Source organism: Notamacropus eugenii, chromosome 1, assembly GCF_028372415.1.
Source record: "Notamacropus eugenii isolate mMacEug1 chromosome 1, mMacEug1.pri_v2, whole genome shotgun sequence".
Classification (NCBI taxonomy): Eukaryota; Metazoa; Chordata; class Mammalia; order Diprotodontia; family Macropodidae; genus Notamacropus; species Notamacropus eugenii.
Window position 1 is genome coordinate 228,239,992 of NC_092872.1, and position 25,017 is coordinate 228,265,008.

At 42.1% G+C, this 25,017-nt stretch overlaps 1 protein-coding gene across 3 annotated transcripts in view; it reads left to right on the top strand.

The window, feature by feature from the left end:
* Positions 1–25,017, top strand: part of RASGEF1A (RasGEF domain family member 1A) — a 328,207-nt gene that overhangs the window by 251,756 nt on the left and 51,434 nt on the right. The window contains exon 1 of one of the 3 annotated variants that reach the window (XM_072628007.1): positions 6,198–6,346. The exons of the other annotated variants lie outside the window; for them this stretch is intronic. The gene's annotated coding sequence lies outside the window, so the exon portion shown is untranslated. Of the gene's footprint in view, positions 1–6,197; positions 6,347–25,017 lie in introns of those variants that run through there. 3 annotated transcript variants of the gene reach the window in all.

Here is a 25,017-nt window from a genome sequence, read left to right on the forward strand (position 1 = left end):
GTGTGTATGTGTGCACACACACACTACATCCCCTTTGGATTGATACAAATAGAATCCTTGCATTTTGTGTGTCTTTGGAGCCTGACAGGAAATGATAAGTACAATCTCTTAGCAAAACAGAAGTTAGCTCCAGCAACTTTCCTTGCCCCAACATAAACAAGGTTTGTTTCTTTGTACAGTCTTGAAACTTTAATCCTCTACACAATTTTCCTTTGAGCAACGGTTATACCTTGTCAAAGGGCAACTCTGAAAACTATATTTTTCATCTCACTCAAGGGAACATAAGGGATTTTTATTTTTCCATACCCCTGATTCTGATGGCAGCCGCTTTCCCTGTTGCCAATGTTGAATGTGATCCAGGCAGTTTCCAGAGTCCATGTAAAACAACCTTGAATAGAAATGGTGTTTGAAACACAAGAGCTTAATTCAGCCTACTTGGGCAACATGGCTTCCCTTTGTCCCTTCCTCAAGCTTCACCCTAATGACAGATATTCCTGTCTTTGAGTACAGCACTAAAATGGTATGTAAGATGCCAAAATCTTCCCTCAAGTCCTGTGACTTTTTGTTGCAAAGACCATTTCTGCTTCATTTGAAGCAGTCCTTTGCAGCACACTTACCAACCAACCAAACCCCCACCCCCCCCCTGCCACACACACACTTTGAGTACTCAAGAGAATTGTTATTTCAGAGAAAAGGCTGCACTAAATGGCTTCCCTTAGTGCAGTCTCAAACAGCTCATCCAAAAGTTCACATTTTAGCATATTTTAGGATGAATTGTTGACAATGCCTTCCATAGAGTAAGAGCTCATTTTCTTCCCATTAGGAATCAAAACCTGTGACACAAAAAATCATAGTTGTAAGGAACTTCTACTGTGGAAGCTCCCTCCATCAATGCAGATCAGCAATTTTACTTTTAGACTACAGTCTTAGAGATACTGGGGAGGTGGGGTGGGGTTGAGAGGTGAAGTGAATTGCTCAAGGTCACCCAACAAGAATGTAACAGAAACAGAACTAGAATCTAGAGCTTCCTGATTCAGACATCAGTTTTCCATCCACTGTACCATTCAACCTCACCTTGCCTCCCAATATATGTTCAATATAAAATGATAATGACAAAAATGATCCATGAGGACTATTTAGGATACACTCCTACAATAAAGCGTTTTATTCTTTTTTTATGACACTCCTATAATAAAGCTTTTTATTCTTTTTCCTCACTTTCCCAATATTCCCCCTCTGACTCTCTCTCTGTCTCTCGTAGTCTCTTTCTGTCTGTCTCTATCTCTGGGTTTCTGTGTCTCTCTGTCTCTGCCTCTATCTCTCTGTCTCTCTGTCTTTCTCTGTCTCTATCTCTATCTCTCTCTCTTACACATACACTCCTCACTGTTTATCCTCACCAATTCAGGTGATATCAGTGGTCAACTATGACTTAGTTTATACAGCGAAAAATATTCCTGTAATAGATAGAGGTTTACCTTCTTAAGTTATCTTCAAACTTTATAATTTATTCTATGAACTTCCCAAATCACATGGTAATACATCCTCTTCATTCTTCCCCTCTTTTGCCAAATTACAATAGCTAAAAGTGAAAGCATTACTTAGTCTTACTAGGTTTTATTGAAAAAATGGAGAGCAAAAAATAATCACTCACACACACACACACACGCACACACACCCACTTTTGTACATTTTAAAAACCTCCGAGTCCTAAAGCTCAGTGAATTAGAAATGGATCACCAAGAAGATAATAATATTTCATGTTTTTAGCCCTTCTTGATGTCTTTGCTCATACCATGACTCCTCCTCCTCCTGCTCCTTCTTGTGCTCCTCCTCCTTCTTCTTCTCCTTCTCCTTCTTCTCCTTCTCCTTTTTCTCCTTCTCCTTTTTCTCCTTCTCTTCATTCTTCTCCTTCTCCTCCCCCTCCTCCTCTGAGATCACCTTACCTCTCTTCAAAGTCACAGTTAGAAGTTGCTGCCCCTTTGCAAATGGCATTAAATATGCCTCTAAGAATACAAGTGAATTTATTTTGGAGAAGAGAGGTGACATAAAGTCACTGCTAGAGAGTCTAGAGGGGTCAGTAGAGGAAGCATGAGGCCTAAACAAGGATGAGTTGACCTGGGGTACAGTCACCATGGGAAAAGAGCTTCTCTTTGGTAGTCTCCTATTTTAATGATCTGGTAAGTAAGAGAGAAAATTGCTTAATTGATAAGAGTATTGGCTAGGACTCAGGAAGAGCTGGGTTCAGATCTCACCTGCGATACTACTTAAGAGCCATGTGATTCTAGGCAAGTCATTAAACTTTAGTGTTTCTCAGACAGCTCTCTCAAACTTGTTCACTAAATCACAGATGGGATGTCATTCTGCTTTTGATAATGAGAGTTCCCACACCAGGGTCTTTATGTGCTTTAAAAAATCATAAATCACTCCTTTATTTGCCCATGTTCTTGCTAACTAGATACTAAGTTCAGTTGTCTAGGTCTCTGAAGGATCGAAAGTGTTGTTAGTGCCCCTTTCTCCCCCCTCCAATAAATTTCAATATCCTTGAATCAAGCTCTACCTTAATTGCTATATTGCTATACCTCCCTGGGCCTCAGTTTTCTCTTGTGTAAAATGGATAGCGTGATTTATGTTATGTCCAAGGTCCAGTCTAGTTCAGCATTGATATCTGATGAATACCTGTTGAATTGGATAGAATCAACTGAAGGGCAGAGCAAGAGAGAGTATGTTTAAAATTAAAGCAGAATTGAAATAATTGAAATTGAATTCATCCATTCTTTAGGGGATAAACATAAAGGTCTTGCATGGCAGCTGGGGAGCCATTAGAGATCCTTGGAAAGCCAGAAGATTATCCTACCTGCTTCATTGCCATCACTCTTAATAAGCAGCAGCCAGTACAATAATGAAATGGCATTTGATGGACAACTTGATATCATCCCCAGAGCCTTCAGCAGAAAAGGTTGACTAGAAGGGGAAAAAAGAAAAAGAAAAAAATGAAAATAAAAATAAATGACTCGGCTTTGCTGAATTTATGTTTAGGAGAATTCAGACTATGATTCCCACAGTCAATTCAAACAGTACTCCGAAGTGAAAAAGAATTTAGAGGAGGAAAAAAATTGAATCATGCATATGGAACAAAGCTTTAATTATTAGAATTTCTCCTGCTTGCTGGTGGCTTTTGTCAAAAAGGCGCCTTTCGAAGGCTCTGCTTGTGCTCCTGTTCCCATGACAGCAGCCTCATATTTCACCCAGGGTTAGCATCTCTTTTCTGCTCCACAGTCACTGATTAATGCTCTGACCCATGACCCATTAACCCCCCACAACAACAGAACATAAGACAAATGTCTGTACTGCCCTAGAGTTTAAATTGGTTTAAATAAGGTCTTTCCTGTTCAGGATTTGGGAATATTAGGTCTTAATGATTTGTTTACATGGAAAAAATACAACCTCCCACCATCCCTCACTCATCACCTTGCCCATGCCTCAGTTTTCTCCCCTGGACTAGGGAAAACGGAACCCAAATATCTATAAAGCTAGTCACTCTCACCTCACATACACATGAACCAGAAAGAAAAAATTAATCACTTGCTTGTTTCTGATTAGAAACAAAAATATACTGCAGAGAAACTGCCAGTTAAGTCTAAAGGAATGAGGAGGGAGGAGATCATAATGACTTTTTTAAAAAACCTTATCCATTCTCTACCAGAAGAGAGGGGCAAGACACTTCCCACATTCTTCCTACTTCTGCAGATGCAGAACAATCTTGAGGAAAAGCCAGCTCCCTCAAAGCTCCTGTGGTCCCTGACAGGCTTGAATTCACCTGAAATCAAAAAACAACATGGTGTGGGGTGGAAAATTCTGGTCAGCAGAGACCTGAGTGCAAATCCCATCTCAGACATTTACTTTGTGATCAAGAAGTTCATTAATCTTTCAGACCCTCCTATGTAAGGACTGTTGTAAGAATCAGATAATATAAATATGTGGAAAATACTTAACAAACCTTAAAGCAAAACTTACAAATGTTAGCTATTATTATTGGGGGTTTTGGGGGGAAGCAATTGGGATTAAGTGACTTGCCCAGGGTCACATAGCTAGTAAGTATGTGAGGCTGGATTTGATCCCAGGTCCTCCAGACTGGTGCTCTATCCACGAGTTTGCCTTTGTTAGCTCTTATAATTAATGAGAGATCCTGAGAAAAGCTACAAAGGCAGGAATGAACATCATGTATTAAGAGCCTGGTTGAGTGGAGTATAGACCCTTTTAACTAGAGAGTGATGTAAGATAAGGTAGGAGGGGTCAACTTGTGTGCAGCTGTAAATATTAGACTGAGCTGTTTGTATTTGCATCTGCTAGCAATGAAATGGTCATTGAAGGTTTTGTGCAAAGGCCTGGGAGGATGGGTAAAATGATCTCTAAGATGCCTTCCCACTCCAAAACTCTTGGAAATGATCAAAGCCTCCTGGAATATTTGTCTGGTGGTCTGTAAGGGAATCTGCACTGTTGATGCAGCTAAAGAGCTAGAGGGAACTCAGTGGTGGCCAGGAAATCCCAGAAATCCTGTGCCATTTGCTGGCACCCTGGGTATTTGAAGACGGTCACATTGCTCATATATATACGTGGTAGCAGCTACAATTTGGGACTTTGAGGGAAGATCTACATTCACATTCCTCCTGAGATAGTTAGTGGTTGTTTGACCCTGGATAGGTCACTTAACCTTTTTAAACATCAATTTCTTCATCTGTAGAATAGCACCTATATTGAAGGGTTTGTGTGTGTGCGCACGTGAATAAAATGAGATTATATATAAAAAGTATGTTACAAACCTTTTTTTAAAAAAAAGAACGCTATATAAATGTTAGCTTATTACAGTGCCTGGCACAAAGTAGTCACTTAATAAATGTTTATTGATTGATTTTGTTACTGGATGCTTTTTATTCTCTCTTCATGATATTACTGGAGAGGCCAAAGCCCAAGTTCTCATTTACTGACCTTGTACTGTAATCTGTCCATTTTACAGCAGAGGAAAAACTGTTCCAAAAGGTTTAGGTAATTTGTCCAAAGTTACAGATACAGAGCAATGCTGATCCAGAGAAGACAGCTTTCTCCCAAGGAAAGCAGCTTAGGCTAACCAGTTTCCATTCCTGGTGCCTTCCAGGAACTGTCCAACAGTATCGCTCAGTCTGGCTAAGCAATGCTGGGGAATTGGGAACCCAGGCCTAGGGAGGGAAAGGAGATTGGAGGTATTGCATGTCCAACATTGGGCTGATTTCTCATACCTTTCAACGACCTTTGATTAGGGGCTTACTCTGTGCAGAGCACCGAGTTAGGCACTGAGTGTGATACAATTTAGATAAAGTATGATACTGGTAAGAATTCAATCACTGAAGGTTAAGAGGACCGGGCCAAAAGGCCTATTCTGCACCTCCTTGATGAAGCACCGGAGGACTAGAGAGGTTTAAAAGGCCCGTCTAGTGCCCCGCACCAGGTAAAGCCAGAGTCGAAACTGAAATCTGGATTGACTGACTCTCATTGGCTGTGTTCTTACTGAATTAAGACTGTCTTCCCGCTGACCAAAACTCTTGAGTCCTGGGCAGCAGGAGAGAACGAAGGAGAAATCTGAGACCCGACCGAATTCCTTACTCCTAGTTAACTCTCTACAAGTTGGCATTGGCCAGAAGGGGGGGAGGGAAGGGAGAGGATGAAGCCCAGAGAATTGGTGCTTGGGGAGAAGTTGAGGTGGGAGCAGGGGAAGGTTGTCTCTGCTCTCCGGGATGCAAGTGCGCTCTTAGGAGCAAATAAACCAAACCAAACACTGTCCAGTCCCACTAAGAAAGGGCTTGCAGAGGATCCCCTTCTGTCCCTTCCCCCTCTCCCCTACAGTATCGCCTTCATCCTCTCTCCACCCACTCCTCCCTCCCGGACCCAGACCCTCTGAACGTCTGAAAACAGAGGAAGGCATGAGCGCGTCGGGTCCCCAGTGCGTGAGCCGAAGCCTGGGGGAGGAGGCGATGGGTGGGAGGGAGGGAGAGACCGAGAAAGGAGGAAGGAGGGTGGAAGGGAAGGAAGGAAGGAGGGAAGGAAGGAAGAAGGGAAGGCAAGAAGGAGAGGGAGGAAGGCACGGAGCCGCCGGTCACAGGCTGGGCGCTAAACTGGGAGCTAAGGGAAGGAGGGTCAGCCTCGCCCATCCTTCCAGGGTTGAGTCGTGGGGGGAGGGGGAACCCGCAAAGACTAAGCGCTTCCCAGCGCCAGCTCCCACCCTACCCCAGCTGGCCAGCGTGGGGTTAGGGAGCAGAGCGTTGCGGGCGCCTCCTTCAACCTTGTCCAGGACCGCAGCGCTGGTCCAAGCCGGGTAAGTCCGCTGTGCGCTCCACTCCCCGCCCACCCCCGCGCCCCCAAACCCGGCGCAGACCAGTCGGGAGCTGAAGCCAGAGCTGTAGACAGCGCCGGAGCCACCACAGGCTGGCTGCCAGAGCTCGGGGCCAAGCTGCGCAGTGCCGGTAGAGGCTATTGGGGGGGTAGGAAGATCCTTCTCCTTAGATTCCGGCTCCTTCCTCTTCAGTGCCTGGACAGCACCCTGGGCGCACTGCGTACGCAAGGATCCAAACCTCAGGATCGCAGTGTCAGAGCTGGGAGATTTGGAGGAAAGGGTACCATGACCAGCTGAACTGGCATAATATTTGGGTGGGTCACAGGGCACAGGGAATGGCGGGGAAAGAATGATGATGGGCCTTATTTTCTTTGGAATTGGAAGATCTCGGCAAAGATGTTTGGAAAGCTCCCAGGCAAGGCAGAATGTTCGGGATTAGGGATCACTGGAAGATAAGGAGGATGGGCGAATGTTAAGAGGAGGGAAGAACCTCATAAGGAAAACTGGAATATTCCTCCCGAACCCATGTTCACTTATCTACAGGGCTCTAGCCGGCAGGGAAAGAGTTAAGGCACTTGCAGCTCCGAGCCAAGCAGGACAGGATGGTGACTCCCAACAGATCCACCCTGACTCGATTTCCCTGACAGATGGGCGCAGCCTTGTTCCTACTGTGGTGTTTGGGGAAACGATTATAAGTGAGATTTGAGGGCAGTACTGACTGGGAACAGGACTAGGGAGCAGATGCCTTCTCAAGGTCTCTTCCACATACATTATCTCTGCCACTGGTCACCTGTGCAAGCTCTATAGCACAAGGCAGCTTATAGCTTTAACATGCTTCCCACCCTCACTCCCACCCCCAAGCAAACATTAGGCACTACCTAACCTTACCTAAGTGCCTTGCTCTGTTCTAACATCCTCTCCTCTATCCTCAGTTTTCTTTGCTGCGTGCAGTTCACTGACTATTTCACCTCACCTTTGTGTCTCTACTGCTCAAAATGCAGAAACTTTAATCGATGACTTCAGAGAGGGTACAGAGTGCGGTGTGAGATCCCTGCCACAGTTGACTAACAACAACAATATTTTGCATGCGTGCCTTTCTATGCTTTTCCACACATTTTCATATCCATCATCTCATTTGATTTCCACAACATCACTAGGATACAGGTTGGATAAATGCTAATATCCCCACTACATATGAGGAAACTGAGGCCTAGAGAAGCTAAATGAATTAGAGAACACAGCATCTCATTAGGGAACTGATTCTGGTTTATAATTGTTCACATTTATATTGCATTTTATAATATGTATTCCCTAAAACAAATCCATGAGGTAAAATAGGGGAAGTACTATTAGCCCATTTTACAGATGAGAAAACTAACATACCATAGTTTAGTGGAGAAAGCACTGTATTTTGGATTTGGAAAACCTGGATTTGGATTTTGACTGTGCAATATAATAGAAAGAGTTTTTGCTGTGACTGGGGGGAGGGGATGATCTGGATTCTTTTTTCCTGTATGGGCTGCTGAGGTCCCTTCCAACTCTCAAATTCAGTGATTCTATGGCTGGGCTCATATCCCACTTTCTGATTCTTACTACCTAGGTGATCTTGGGGGTATTGCTGAACTTACGTTGTGCCCAGTTTCCCCATCTTTAGTAAGAAGAATGAAGAAGGGGTTCTGCCAGGCCTCCTAAGTCCTTTCTAGCTCCAGTTCCATGATCCTTCTTACTATGTGTGTCATTTAATGTCTCTGAGCCTCAGTTTCATCATCTGTAAAATCAGAGGATTGGAACCATTGTCCTCTAAGGTCCCTTCTATCTCTAGATCTCCAAAACTCTGATCTTATAAATTTCCTGCAGTCACACAGGTAGTATCATACAAATTAATATGACAGCTGGGGTCCCCACTGTTCCTTTTACTACAACATACTGGGATATTTGATCAACTATTTACATGTATATCTTGCCTAGGAATAACCACACATACCCCAAAATAATTAAAATTACTCATCTCTTCAGGGGTGACCCTCAAATTAAGACTATCTGTGAGAAACTGATTACATTAAGGAATAATCTGTGAGAAATGAAAGCAAGCTTGGTTACTAAAGAAGGCAAGGAAGGGGACAGGAAACAGTCTGCCCACAGTCCTTTGGAGATGGCCTCCTCAGAATCCATGCTTCACCCTCACTGATTTAATTGACACACAACATGTGCCACCTCCTGCTTTGTACTAGATTAAGATTTGCTTTGAAATGTCTGGGGAGGGGGATGGGATTTTAGTCTTGAATATGAGGCAGAATCATGGAGGTGTTCCTGCAGGGAACACCATAGAAAGAGAAGAGGGACCTCTGAAAAAAAATCGTGAAGTCAGAGGAGCATCTTTGGAGAGTGCTGCCTACCTATTTTCCACTTTTTCCTCTATTCCTCAGAAGCTCAGTTCCTCCATGTCCAACTTCCCTTCCCCTATCCAAACCTGTTCTGCTCATTGACACCAAAGTCTTTGAAACGTATGACAACTTAAAACATTCGTTCCTCTTGCCAGGGACATTGGCATCGTAGCTAGGATCAGGGATGAAGGCCCAGGATTCTGCAAACAGAATTCCAGTGATCAGACAGTTAATGGAGGCTCATTTTGGCAGGGAGGACAATGGAGTTACCTGTTTGAGGATCAGTTGTCCACCATCCCTTCCCCAGGGCAAACATTGAACATACCCCTTTCACCACCTCTCTAGACACTGACTCCAGTGCCATGAGAGGCATGCCCTAGAAGCCCTGACTTTGATCAGAGAGAGGAAGATTTGCAGTTATTTCACCTATACAGATAAGTTTCTGGATGGATAAGCTCAGGCAGATAGGCATGTAATTTTTCGGGCTGTTGACAAGAAAAGAGGTGCCTGAAGGAGAGGGGAGTGGATGGGGATGGGAGAGAGGAGAAAAAAAAGCTCAAAATAATTTCCTTGCTGTCAATTCTTCTACTTCACTGGGCAACTTTTCTTTATTTATATGTGTGTGGATTTGTGAGGGAGTCTGGATCCCAGGGTGAGAATATTTGCAGATAGGCTGGAACACAAGAGGATGCAGCTGTTTATGGTTTCCTTGTGTTATCTGGGGCTGAGTCAGAGCTGGGGTCATTTGTTTTGGGTCTTGGGCCTTTTCTCAAGGATCTTGTGAGTGAACCTCACAGTTATCAGTCAGGGTCATAGAGAAATGGGTTTCCAGAGGCAGTTTTCTTTGCTTATTGGACTGAGATCATTGCCCCTCTTGTTGAGAAAAGGACACCATGGATATTTATTGAACTTCTCCAACTTCCCCCTTCCCAATTCCTATCCCCCTTCAATGATTTCCAGAGGTTGACATCTGCCCCAGTATGATATATCTCTGATGTTACCCAGAAAAGCTGGATTCTTGAGCCCAGTGTCCATCATTCTGACACAGATCTAATTTAGAGGTATTTTCAACCTTGGTGGGGTGAAGTAAAGAGATTATAGAAGGGGGGAGGAAAATCAAGTGCTCTCAGGCATTGCTTTGAACAGGCCACCAATCAAATCTACAGAATTTCCTCCTTTGAAAGCCTTGAAAAATGGGAAAGATTTTCTTCAATCTTGGATGCTTTCTGGCCTGAAGTCAAGATGAATAAGGTAATGTTCTTGCCAGTCCTTGGATTAAAATGTTCCTTACCTTCCCAAACCTGAATAGTCTTCAGAAAGCTCCAGTCTAATGGATCTAACTCTTGAGTTTAGATCAATTGAAGGAAATATTTATTGAGTAGGGACTACCTTCTGCACCAAGTTGATTCCAGACTGATGGATTTCAGCCATTGCAACTCTTAAAGGCCATCTAAGTTATACAGGGGCTGTAACCAGGAGTTCACCCAGTGACAAAAATCACAGATTCTTCGAGTGTGGAAGTATAAACATGGGCTGTGCCTTAAGGGTAACAGGAATGATAAAGTAGGAGTTAGAGGAGCAGACTGAGAATCCAGAAAACCCAGATTCAGTTTTTACTTTTGACTTATATTAGCTTTTGACAGACAAAGCCTCTCAGTACCTCCAAGTAACTCTTTAAAACTGTACGTTACAGACTTGCCCATTCTGCCTCAGTGGAGGCAGTTTGCACATCCAGAACTTCCCATGTCCGTGAAATCATAGGTGCCAATCAAGCCTAAGAGATGTGATAGATACGTATCAGATTCCTTTCCTCAGAAGAGCTTGCCAATCACTTTCATCCAGAGATGTACTGGTGAATCCGAAAAGTTAGGACATACCTTAAAATTTAACCTACATTAGTAATAAAATGTCCTACATCACTTCTTAAGTGTAGGCAATCAACACAATTAATCAAGCCCTGATTTGTAGCATTTGCTGATTCCTGAGGTGTAAACGTTCACACTCACGGCAGAGCTGGCTCCTACATACTCCTGCTTTCATCATTCTGCCGTCCTGTTCTCTCACCTGTAAAATGAGCAGGTTGTAGACTAGATAACCTCCAAATGTATCTGACATTCTACATGACTCTTGCCTCTCTTTGAGGTAAATTTGAGGTAAATATTATGGGGCATATTTATAAGAAGACTACAGTAAATGTTATAGAAGTTCCGAGAAGGGAGAATGGTCAACAAAGGTTCTGAAGGAAAGCGCTGTAATCTGGGTCTTAACTTGAAGGGCAGGCGATGATGATAATGATGATGATGATGGTAACTAACATGCAAAACTTTGAGCTTTCAAAGTGTTTTCTTATAGCATCTCATGCAATTCTCACAATAGTCCTGTGAGGTAAATTCTATTATTACTATTTTATAGGTGGGGCAACTGAGGCTGAGTTAAAGTGATTTGCCCAGGATTGTGCATCCTGTAGGAATCTGAAGCAGAACTCAAACTCAGGTCTTTCTGTCTCCATGTTCAGCATTCTATTCTCTATGTATGCCATGTAGTTGCTTCTAGGTATAGCATAGGCATTCCAGGCAGAGGGTGAGAACCAAGACTTAGATGTAGGGAAAGCACAAGGGATCTTTGAGGAGTAAGTGATCCAGAATACTGGACAGTGAGTTCCCTCTTCTTGCTTTCTCTGTCACTCACTAATTTTCCCTTTACTTCAGGGTCTGGCTAAATAAACTCTCCTTGTCAAGGCCAGTACTTCTTTGATCTCATCCCCTCCCATCCTCTCCAACAGATTTTCTCAGTATCATTCTCTCTATGTGTTCTCTCCCTATCTACTAGTTCCTTCCCTGCTGCCTAAACACACACACACACACACACACACACACACACACACACACACACACACACACCTCCCGCATCCTTAAAAACCCCTCATAGCTCTTACATCCTTGTAGTTATCACACTATATTTTCCCTCTATTTCTCAGCCAAACTCATGGGGAGGAAATGTTGTCTAGACTGGTGGCTTCTACTTCCTCCCTGCTCACTGTCTCCTAAATGCTACACAGTCTGGCTTCTAACCTCATCATTCAACTAAAGCTGCTTGCTCCAAAGTTAACAACAATCCCTTAACTGCCCAATCAAATGGCTTCTTCTCAGTCCTCATTCTTTTAAACTTTTCCACAGCTCTTGGCACTATTGACCACCATTTTCTTCTGGATACTTTCTCCTCTGAGTTTTCGTAATAGCTCTTTCTTGGTTCTTTTCTGCTTTTCAATGTTCTTTGTTGGATCCAACAGCGGTTGCTCTACTTCCTAGGCCTTCTTCCCTTCTTTCTGTAGACTCTCTCACTTATTGATCTCATAACCAAAAAAGTTTAATAATCATTTCTATGCAGTTGACTCCCAGATCTATTTCCTATCAGTCTCTGTTAAGCTCTAGTCCTGCAATGCCCAATACTTACTAGGGACATTTTGAACTAGATGCCCTAGAGACATCTCAAATTCAACACATCAGAAACAGAGCTTATTGGACCCCTCCCCCAATCCACTTCTCTATTACCATCAAGGGTAGTACAATCTTCCCAGTCATCCAGATTTGAAAGCATATGTCATCGTTGACTCCTTACCCTCACTCACTCCTCATGTCCAGTCAGTTGCCAAATCTTATCATTCTGATCTTCACAATATCTACTGCATATGTACTCTTCTCTTCAATCATATTACTATCACTTTCATTTAAGCCTTCATTATCTTTCATCTGGATGGTAACAAGAGTCACCTGATTATTCTCTCTGACTCAAGTTTCATTCAAATCCAATTCATTGTCCCATTGACTGCCAAAGTAAGTTTCCTAAAGTGCAAGTGTGACCATATCATCCTGATAATCAATAAATTCCAATGGCTGCCTGTTGACCCTAGGAGCAAATATAAACTCTGTTTGACATTGAAAGCTTTTTAACAACCGGGCTCAAACACATCTTTCCAGCCAAAATGGCAGGCCTGTTGTTCTTCACATGATTATTACTGTTTGTCCTTCATTTTCAAAGAGACCAACAACATCACAGGGTGATTCCTTAATTTGTCCATGAATTTGATTTAAGTGAGGCAGAGTTGCACAAAGTCATTAGCCTCACTCTCTCTTCCTGAGTCATCAAAGTCCAACGGCAAGACAAAAGTCAAGATGACTGTCAATGGCCAGGAATGCGGTAGATAACCTTGCTATCTGACCAAGTTCTAAGCACTCCACAGCCTGCTTCAACTGCCTTCCTGGTCTTTGGAACAGATTGTTCTCACCCACTCATTTTATTAAGGAATGTCTTCACATGCTTGGGTTAGACACCCTGCTAGCTTATGGGAAGGTTCGAGGCTCTTTGGTTACCTTTAACCTGATTTAGTCCATCTGCCCAGCTTCTTGGAGCCCCAGATGAGCATTGGGTGGATCAGGTTGATACCAAAGGTGGATGAGCAGCCCTGAAAAGGGCTTGGCAAGCCCTCACATCAGAGATGCTGATCCTCCTGAACACCCCATACCCCTCTTCACACATGGTACACCATAACATCTTCATCCCTTTGCACTGGCTGTCCCTCATGCAGGAAATTTACTCCTTCCTTACTCCTGCTCTTGGAATCCTTGGCTTTCTTCAAATGCCACCCAAGAAGTTTATGCAGGATCATACTTTAGATCCCAGTGAAATCAGTCCCACATAAGTTAATTATACAGGTGGAACCAGTAGACTCTTAGGTCAGTTCGGCTGATTCTACAGTGCTAGGAGTGGAGAATCCTGGGTTACATTCCCTGGTCCTGACCTTGAGCAAAACATAACAGTTGCCTGGGTCTCAAAGAAATGGGGTTGCCACTACTGTCCACTTCTTTCCCACAAGCTAAGGACAATTGCCATAAAAGCCTTTGCAAACAGAAAGTGCCATGGGAACAGGAAGAACTCAGTCAATAGAGCAGCTTTCTGGAAGCAAGGACTCCATGGTCAAGCCTCTTCCAGTAACCAGCTTTAGGCACAGCCCTGCTTTCACTATCTTTTGGAAAGGGTGTGGATCCCTCCCTCTCTGCTTCCCTTCAGCCCTGCAGCTTTCAGACTCAAGGTCATCTGCTTTCTGGGCAACATGGGGCCTCTCCCCATCTCTTCCTCCCCAGTGGAAGCAAAGCAGCCCAGGCCCACATGTGACAGGCACCAAAACATTCTGCCCTTGCACAAACTCCTTTCACTTTGTTCCCCTTAATAGTAACCTCCCATTCCCCTCACATCAACACTTTTGATTTGCTGACGAAAGTAGGTAGAAAACAACCACACTAAAAAGTCAGTAGAAGATCTGCAACTTTCTGCTTCTTCCTTATAGCCCTGGGGCATTCCCATGGGAAATGGGACCCCACAGCTTTGTTTTCCAAAAGATACATTTCCATCACCATCACTAAAGTGTGCCTACACCATGATATCATCCTCCTGTGGAAGCTTGTTCTTCATGGGAACTCTGATCAGCCCCTCCCTTCAAAACAACTGAACTCTCCACTAATCCAGGTTAAGGGATCCCAAGAAAGAAAGTCATCCACCTCCTCCTCCACCTCATTTTGAGACAGGGACAGATTTCCTAAAGTCTTATTTAATGTACTCATTCTTAAACTGTGTTCCCAATGGATGTTTCTACACGTGCTATGAACATGGATAGAGCACTATTAGAGACAAAGATGGGCTAGAGAACAATTTCATTATTTTGAGGAGTTTAGTAATGAGCATCAATGAGGGTCAGCACCTTTTCTGCAATTTTATAGATTTAAATGAGTTGCCTGGGGGCAGCTAGGTGGCTCAGTAGATAGAACACTGGCCCTGGAGTCAGGAGGACCTGAGTTCACATTTGGTCTCAGATGCTTTACTAGCTGTGTGATCCTGGGCAAGTCACTTTAATCTATTTGAGAGAGAGACAGAGAGAGAGAGAGAGAGAGAGAGAGAGAGAGAGAGAGAGAGAGAGAGAGAGAGAGAGAGAGAGAGAGAGAGAGAGAGTTACTTGGATCACTGAGAATTTAGGTGACTTGCCCAGGGTCACACAATTAGTATGAGTCATGATGTCTTCTTGGCTCTAAAACGAGTTCTCCACCTACTATACCCCACTGCCTCTCTCATTACTAATCTTTCAAATATGACAGTATCAAATATGAATTAATACTTAGGATCATCAGATTATAGTTTCGGAGCTGGAAGGGGTCTTTGAGATCAGCTAGACTAGTGGTATCAAACTCAGATAGAAAACAGGAATCACTAATATGTACCTAAGGGTCCTTTCAGGATGCATATTGACTTTGTTTTAAAAATGTAATGTGATCTATATTCTATTGTATTTTTATTTATTTTGTTAAATATTTCCCAATTACCTTTTAATCTGGCGTGACCTCACTCAGGAGTGCTGCTGCAGATCACATGTTTGACACTTCTGGTTTAGTCTGTTCATCTTATTGGGGAGGAGACTGAGGATCAGAGAGTTAAAGTCACTTGCCCAAGGTCACACAGGTAGGCAGCAGGAAAGTCAGAAATATAATCAAGTCCCCTATCTCAAAATTCTCTGCTCCACCATTCTAATGAGAGTTCATAAAACACACCTCCTCACCCCGCTATTATCTCGTCAGAAGTAAATGATTGTTTGACTGATTGCAGCCATACAATCTCCCCCATTAATTCTATGGAAGCTTTTCTAATGGCATGTGTCTAGACTCAGAGATGGGATAATAGTGAGTTCATGGATTATCATGACCCATTGAAATGGTCCATAAATTCCCAAATTCTGAAGACCACTTATTATTGGTCCTTTTCTACTTAATTCAACAAAAAGCCTATTATGTTCAAAGTTATATGTTGGAGAATCAAAGACAAAAATGAAACAATTCCTGTCTTCGAAGAGCTTGGATTCATTCAGGAAGGCTGAAATGAGCCACATAACAAGAAGGATGAAGAGAAAATATAAAAGATTTTGCATTGACTAGGGTTCCCTTCTATAGGGTTCAAGAGACCACTCTAAAATAATTATCAAACCTTGAGGATGCATGATGCTTTTGATTTAAAAAAAAAAAACTTTCACATCAATTACCTACTTCGTCAAGGCCTCACGACTATTCTATATGTTAGGTGGGATAAAACTTGTTGGCCCCATTTTACAGATGCTAAAAGTGAGACCCAGAAAGGTTAAGTTGAATAGCTAGTCACAAAACTGAGTCTAGAGCCCTGTGACCTGATACCAAATGCTATGGTCTTTTAGAAATCACAATTATGCTTAGAACAGCTAATATTTATATAGCACTCTAGGTTTTGAAAAGTGCTTTATGTATGCTTTCTCATTTGACCCTCACAATACTTGCTATTATTATCCTCATTTTACAGATAAAGGACTGAGTCTGAGAGAGGTCTTAGCCTTTTCATTAACTTCACACGTCCTCTTCAAGGTCAGGAGCCAATATGGGACCAGTGTGCTCTTCAAAAACATCCATTTTAGAACCAAAACAAAGGTGAATAGGAAAATAACAAGATAGAGGGTACAGTGAATAGCCTGGCCCAGTCTCCCAGGTCAAAATGTCCTTAATGCCCTAAGAAGGCATGGCTAGCAGCTCAGCTTGTTAAGAACCAGAATGGATTCTAACTCTTCACCATTCCCATAGCCACAGCCCAAATGGCTAGAATAACCCTAGGCAATAGCTATGAACACCTGGCCTATTGCCTATTGCTTGTTCCCTGACATTTGACAAATGAACAGTAAAACCTAAGTTTTGGAGCGGGTAACCTAGGAGACCCCTTATTTCATGTACTTATGGCCTGGTTTCTACTACTTTCTGAGCCAAGCCCTTTGTGGTTAGCACCCAAACTATTTACCTGAGCCCAAAGCCCAACTACAGCTAGCACTGGAAAGAACCTTATAGACCAATTCCCTCATTTTAAAAATAAGGGAACTGAGGCCAAGAGATAAAATGAACTGGCCCATAGTCACACAGTGACTTGGAATCAAAGGTGGGACCAAAACCCAGGACTCTTGTAGTGTCCCAACTCAAGCCCTTGGACTTTGCTTGAATCAGTGCAAGAGCAATTGAAGCCAGTAGACAGGAACAGAGCAAGAGCTGGTCCTCTAGCTATCAGGCAGTTGATTTCTTTAAAGCTAAGAGCAGGTTGGCATTAGGTAAGTCAGTTCATTTTCCTGGGTCTCAGTTTCCTCATCTATAAAATGGCAGGATCCTAGGATCCACAGTGAAAGTCAGTTTTCATGCCTTCCCACTCCCACTTTCTAGTGCCTCAATTTCCCACTACCTTGTCTCCCCAAGGACAAATCTACTTATCTTGTGTCTTGTTTTTGCTTTCAGCTGTCTATGAGCTAATGTTATTACCTTGGAGGTGGCCATAACTAAAGTGTTATCATTCCTAAGGATGTTTGCATCTTTAAAAGAGAAGATACTTAAAAGAAATGCTTAACAAATTCTCTCAGCATCCAACCTTGATAGTAGATTTGGGCAGATTTGTACCCTGTTGAATACTAGGTCCAAAAGTATCGACTTATAAATGAATCAATGCCAACCTCTAGTCCCTAATAAAAGGTGGGATTCCACAGGGCTCTATCCTTGATCTTATCCTAGTTAACATTTTTACCAGTAGCCTAGATAAACTTAGGTTTATCAAATCAGCCAATAAACAATGCCATTGGTGGCCATGAAGAATAAAGCTATTATGTGGATATAAGAATCTTAAAAGATCTCAACAGACTCAGTTGAAGGAAAAATCAAAAGTGAAATTTAGTAGAGAAAAATATGAAGGCATAGACTTAGGCAAAAAAGAAATCTTTGCATAAGACGGGTTGGGGAATATCTGATTTTACAGAAGTTCATCATAGATTTCGTGATGTAATTGCCTCCAAAAGCTAATATAATCTTAGCTTTCCCTAATAAAATGAAGTGTCTAGATCAGTTATTTAAGCTGCTCAGGTGTTTCATTCTTGTCTGACTCTTCATGACCCCATTTGGGGTTGTCTTAGCAAAGATGGTAGAGGGGGTTGTCTTTTCCTTCTGCAGCGCATTTTACAGATAAAGAAACTAAGGTAAACAGGATCACTCATCTAGTAAGTGTCTGAGGTCGGATTTGAACTCAGGAAGATGAGTCTTCCTGATTCTAGGGCTGGCATTTTATCCACTGTGCCACGTAGCTGTCCTCCAACCCCTCCCTGGTCAGATGAAGTCAAGAGTATTATGTTCAGTCCTGAGTGCCATATTTTAGCAGGTAAACTGACAACATGTAGAATACCCAAAGAAAGGTGCCCAGGATGATGACGGTACTTGAAACCATATCATATATGGATCATTCAGTAGAAATAGAGATATTTAACCTGAAGAGACTTAGGGAGAAAATATCTTTGACTATCTGAAGGGTTATCATATGGAAGAGGGAGCAGACTTCTGATAATAACTAGTCCTGGAGTGAACTTAGATATGTGGACAGAAGCAGGTGTGTGCTAGAGTGAGTTCTAATGGGCTCCTGAGATCTGATTGTTAAATTTTCGATGTGAACATTTACATATCAGAAATTGGGAAATGCTACAAATCAAGGCTTAATTAATTGTTTTGTGGATTAACCATATTTAAGAACATGATGGAGAAAATGCAAATCATATACATTAAACTGAAAAGTGTGTCATGTATATATTTTTCTTTCCTGAAGAGTCAGTTGTTAAATGTTTACCAGTCCACCACTGGGTAGAAGTAACTTGTTCTACTTCACCAGAAAAGAGCAATTTGCATCAATGCATGGAAATAGCAAAGAGCTAAAATATAATATTAATATAAAGAGAGACTTCCTTATAGTGAGAACATAGTAGAGTAGACTTCCTTCGAAGATATTGGTCTCCTCCTCATTGGCAGTCTTCAAGCCAAGACCAGATGACCCCTGCAGCAGAGGGTTCTCTTGTCTAGCTGTGGGTTGGACTAAGTGGCTGCTAAGGCCATCTGTCTTTCCATGTCATCACAGGATTCCTATAAGTAGCTGGCTCTCCTAGTATATTGAAGATGGGATCAGTTTGTGATTTGATTTACAAAAAGACAAATTACATGCAGTTTTTCAGAAACATATTTTCAGTGTAAGGTGAGATACAACCATATGTTAGCTCCGAGAATTGCTTCCCAGATTCTAGGGCACACAAGGTTGCAGTATGTATGAAGTTTGGCAACTGAAACTGAGACTTGTCCCCTGGAAGCATTTGCCTTGTGGAGAGGATGAATTACATCCCTGGGTGTATAGGACCATTTATTTCTTCAGCAGATACAGCTAAGTAGAAGCCATGTCAACCTCTACTGAGCATGCAAATTCATGCTCTGAGGTGGAAAAAGAAATAGCAGCAGACACACCTCCAAAAGTCAACCCCAAATGCATGAGGTCAGTTTTTCCATACTGGAGAAACAAACTGCTACATGTTTCAGGTCTATTAATCCTAAAAGAGTTGGTCTAATTTTATAATAGCCATTGCTTCTCTTAAGTCACCTTAAGAGAAGATACAGCCACATGATTTCTTGTTGCATTGCTGAGTCCCCAAGGTACAGTGAGTTAACTGGCTTGAAGTGGTCACCAGTGAGAAAGTAGGATGCTAGAATCCAAAGACATTGGATTCTAGCAATTGCTGAAGATCCCCTCTCATGGGTACTGCATAGGTACCCTCCGATCACAATCATTTGAGTCATCCAGAAGCAATGCCATCTTCCCCACCTCAGACAAGAGTTGTGTGTCTCTGCTCCCTCTGTTTATTCATAACTTCACTCCCAGTTTTTGAGTTTAAACAGATAAGAGAAGGGAAAGCACTGTCAGCTTTTTCTCCACAAAGGCTTCCATGTTCATGGATCAATCAATCAATAATCATTTATTAACAGAGTAAGGTGCTAAGAATAAGAATATGAAAGTATCATAACCCCTCCCTCACCTAGCTTACATTCTACCATTAGTCATATGATTTAGAACTAGAAAGGACATAAGAGATCATTTAGTTCAACCTCTTCATTTTACAGATTAGGAAATTGAGGCCCAAAGAAATTAGGCATTTTGTCCAAGATGACACAGCAAGTGATAGAGCCAGGATCTGAACCCAGGACATGATGCTTCAAATGCAACGCTCATTCCACTATGTCCTGGCATTATTTTATTTTCTTTTGAAAATGACCAAGAAGACAATACTCCAAATACACCAAATTCCTGCTAGGGATGGAGACTGACCTGCAAATGCATGGGGCAGTATAAAGCAGTGCCTTGGCAATACAGATTGCCCTAGGAGTTAAATAGATTGGACTGGGGAACATGGCTGGAAACATCGTTTCTTCACTGAAACAATCGCAATCATGCTTTCTCCCAGCCAACAGAAGGTTGACTAGCAAGATGTGTAATTTTCAGTTACTAATTGTGATGCCCTGCAGCTTGCTGGGCTAAATATAGCCTCCGTTTTTGTTGAGTAGGTTAAAAAATAGAAGCCCATGTGCAGCTACAGAAATACCACTTGCAAAGAGATTGACAGAAGCAGACATGCAAGTTGTTCTTCTCCCCTTCCCTCCATTCCCCATCCTTACCCTGAGGGCACTGATGCCCAAACACCCTGACAACATGGGCCCTGTCTTGTCCTAATTGACTAATGCAATGGGGTGAGATGGCACGTTGTTGGCAGAATTTCCCAGGGAGTCTTAGTAACAATGAAAGGGTGAAGAGAATAAGTTTAAAAGAAAGGACTACCCCCACATACTTCTCAAAACAAAAAATTCTCCACAGGCACATTTAAAGTCTTGTGGCATTATGTGTTGAAGGAGTCTGAGGAGCAAGAGAAAGCCCAAGATGTGAAAAGAGTCCTCCAAAGGTGACACCTGTCCCCACTGTGGCCAAATGTAGGTTTTGCTCAATGGCCAGTGTCAGATTTCAGATTAGACAGCTGTAGAGGTGTCCCTGCTCCCCAACACATCCCCTTCCTAGACTTTTAGAGCTTCAGTAGACAATAGTAATCATGTGGGATCATAGATTTAGAGCTATTGGAGGCCTTAAAAGGTCATTTGATCCAACCTCCTCCCTTTACTTGGAGCATATATCTGCTATGAACTCACTCTCCCAGCCCCAACTTCCACTAACCAGTTAAGTTTCCGTTGTTGTAGCTATTGCTATACCTCCAGGCATGATTCTAAAGTAACCCTGGGGATTGGGGAGGACCTTTCTAGTAGTAATACTCACAAACCCTCATCATATATACATATATATATGTATATAAGTATATATATATGTGTGTGTGTATAAGTATATATATATATGTGTATATGTATGTGTATATATGCATGTGTGTGTATATATATATATACACACACACACATATAAATTCCCTAAATATTCCCAATTCCCTAACTCATGACTGACAGTTGGTAAATTCCCAATATAGTCAATGTCACACAACTAGTCAGTGGCAGAACTGAAAGTTCTTATTCTGACTACACAGTCTAAGGCTCTTTTAGTTATCCACATTGTATATAGGCTATCATGTCTGATACTCTACCATTTGGGATTGATTTCTTTCAGTATAGGTGGCTGTCGGTGGTCTTTAAACCTTCACAATTAAAATCCATAATGCCCTGGGAAGAGAAACTCTTTAGTATCAGCTAGTATTAGTAAAGAATTAGTTGAGAGTTGTGAGCAAATCCCTGGATTATTGAGTTCAGTTCTGAGCATTGTGGTTAAATAAGGATATTGATAAGCTGAAGCATAGCCAGAAGATGGTGATCAGAATGACGAGGGGACTGCAGACCTATTGAAGGAAGTGGGAACATTTAGCCTGAAGAAAGGATGACTTACTTGGTGGCAATAGGATGTCTGAAAATTTGAAGGGGTATAACATAGAAGCTGGGGATAGCTTGGTTTTGCTTGATGCTACAAGACAAATTAGGAGCAGAGGATGGAAGCTGCAGAGAGATAAGTGTTTGGCTCTATATGAAGAAAAATATTTTAACAATTAGAGTTGCCAAAAAGTGAAATGGGCTAAAATATAATAAGTTCCTCATTAGAATGGAGGCCAGAAAATCATTTGTCGAGGATGTTGCAGAGGGGCTTCAGCCTAGGAACTGGTTGAGCTAGATTGTCTTTGAGGGTCCTTCTCATGCCAAGATTCTATTAACACAAGATAAGCTCCTGAGCATAGAGGAAGGGATGTCAAGAAAGTGGCAAGGATCCTGAAAGGTAGCAAAGTCACAAACAACATAGGGACCCTTTAGAGTCAATGAGGTTTTCAGGATCCATTTGGGCCAGGCAGCATAAGTACAGATGTAAGGCAACTACAGATGGCAGGCATTGTTTTAACATTCACCAGCAGGTCACATTCATGACAATCCTGAGGCTTGGGCTTTGAGTTCATTTGTAAGAGATCGAATAAGGAGAGAATGGTATGGCCTCCTTTATAAGACCTGTAAAGGACCAAAGGTAGGAAAGGACAGACCACTCTTGCTATCTAGAGGGCATCCAATGTAGTCAATGAATCATTGAGAATTGTGGTTCTAGAAGAGACCTTATAGATCATCTGATCACATTTCCTTATTTGACTGATGATGAAATGGAGGCCCAGAAAAGTAAAAAGACTTATCCAAGGTCTCATAAATTGCTAGGGGAAAGGCATTGACTAGAAATCCAGTCTTGTAGCTCCCAGGCAAGTGCTCTGTACAATATGACAAACTACCTCCATAAATGGATAGAAGGAGAATAGTATAGGGCAGCTGGTTTTCTGCTGTTGTCAACTCCCCATCCTATTTGTCTTACCTTTAAGTGGACAGAATTCTATGGACTAAGGTTTTAGCCTAATTTCCAGTTAAAATTTCTGAGTGTAAACATCATTCTGGGAGGAATGAAAGAATTCCATTTAACAGACCAAGCCAGAGCTGGCATTCTGAGAGGCCCAAGTACCTTTTAGTTTTTCCAATAAGAGAGGTATGCTAATTGTCTCCTAACCTCATAAACACAAAGAAGTCTTAAAGTAAAACTCGTTCCACGAAAGCAGAACTTTTAGTCCCAGAGTATTGTCTGGATGACCAAAAGGTGAAGAAATTTTATCACGGTCATTCAGCTAGTATGTTGGAGGGAAGACTTGAGCCTGGGTCTTCCTGACTCTAAGGCTAGGTGTCCTATGCTACCTCTCATTTTGTAAATATCAAGCAATAAATTAAGTCCTTGTGGCCTGAAGAATCTGGAAGGCTGTGTGTAATGGAAAGTGGTCCCAAGAGCTAGCTTGAACTCAGTTTCTCAGTTCTCCTCCCTCAGCTCCGTCTTTCATTGCCATTTCCTGCCAAGGCTACTAAGGAGTGCCTGGCCTGGAGTCAGAAAGACTTGAGTTCAAATCTAGACTCAGACAAGAAGACCTGAATTCAAATAGGAACTTAGCTATTTAATAGCTGTGTGACCCTGGGCAAGTCACTTAACTTCTCTGTCTCAGTTGTCTCATTGGTAAAATGAAGATGAAGATAATACTTATTTCCCCAGGGTTGTTGTGAGATAATATTTGTAAAGAATTTTGCAAATTATAAATGCTATCTATCATTATTATTTCTACATAAGATTTCAATGAGGGTAGAACCAGAATCATGTGGATTAACTGAAGTCGGGATTTAGTTGCCATTTCAGCCCTGGTCTCCATGGGATGTGTCCAACCAGTGCTGCTAGAGCTTAATTGAGAAGGTTTCTAAGTGCTCCACATAGAGACCATCTATAATTAAGGTTTTAGCATAGGATGACACTGCAAATTGATAGCAAAGTAATTGCATGTTTTTTCTAGAGTCGAAATAATTTATATTCCTCACCCAAGTACATTTAAGTAAATTGTTTGCAGCAACCTCAGCTGTCTGCATCTTTTACAAGACCATTAAGCAATCTCAGCCTTTCCCTATTTGCCTTGTTTTGTTTACCAAGAATGGCTCTCCTGTCCCTCTGGTCCTCTCAGAATGGAAAATAGGAAAAGTAAATAGACACATAGCAGTTTGGAGGTGGGAGCCAAGAAGGAAAAGGAAATCAACTTTACACAGGGACGTAACGGATGCCAAGGATAATGTTAGGTGAAGATGCTGTTTATGCTAAGTTTCTAACCCAATGAATGACCTACATGTTTCATTGCTTCTCCCCGATAGCATACCTCCATGCATTTTCCCTGGCTGTCACCATGCCAATGATTCCATGGAAGGGGAAGAGAAGGAAAGGGAAAAGAAAGGAAGAGAAAGGAAGAAGCATCTGTGTAGCACCTACTGTGTATTAGGACTCTGATACACACAGTAAGATTTTTTAAATTTCCTTTCTGTATATCTCTAGCACTCAGCACAGTGGTGGACATATAGTAGGCGCTTAATAAATGTTTATTGACTTCCTGACCTACCCTTCTAGAATATGAAATTCAGCCTTAGAGGAATCCATCTCAGAACTCAGCCAAAAGGTTTTCCTATTGGAGATAGTATTGATCCTCAGCTAGGGTACAGTAGTAGGAAACACTGGTAGAACTAGGCTCTAACATGGCTTCTGTGAGTAAGTAGCTGTGCAACACTGGATCAGTGAATTTACCTTACTGTCTTCAGTAGTTATATCTTCTGTAAAGGAGCTTGGACAGGACCATCATTGAAGTCCCTTCTGTGATTGAGAGTTGGGGAAAGAAAAGGGAGAAAGCACTAGACTGAGGTTCCAGACTGTAGTTGTAGTATATGAATTAAAATGCATGAAGCACACATCTTGGATGCCACAGCCCCACATTAAGCACACTCACTCTTAATCTACTCAATTTGTGATCAGATTGAGGGCCAGCCCAAAGTCCTCTGTGCAAGGCTCATGGGACTGATGTTCTCACTAGGGTCTCTCAAGCACATACAGCTCCCCAAATGTCAAGCAAGAAGAGCTCAAAAAACAATCCTCAGGGGGAGAAAGTGCTGCAGAAGCACTTTGTTCATCACATTTGGCCATAAGAGAGCACATAGCTGGGAAGCAAGCCTGATGAAAGGTATGATTTTCAGGGAAAAGGGACTGTAGAGATTCAGTTTCACTTCTGAAAGCAAGCCGGTTAAGTAATTAAAGAGAATGACGCCAGTTACTCCAATGACCTCAATGTATATACAAATTCATAGGAGTTTGAGATATAAAAACTGTCTTTTGAGAACCTGTCATATGACTGGGATTGTGCTTACAGCTGGGAGGAGGAGAAGAGGATATTAGAGTTCAGGTTTATATCATCTGCCCTTGCAACCTTGAGACCTACAGATGTGAAACAGCAGTGAT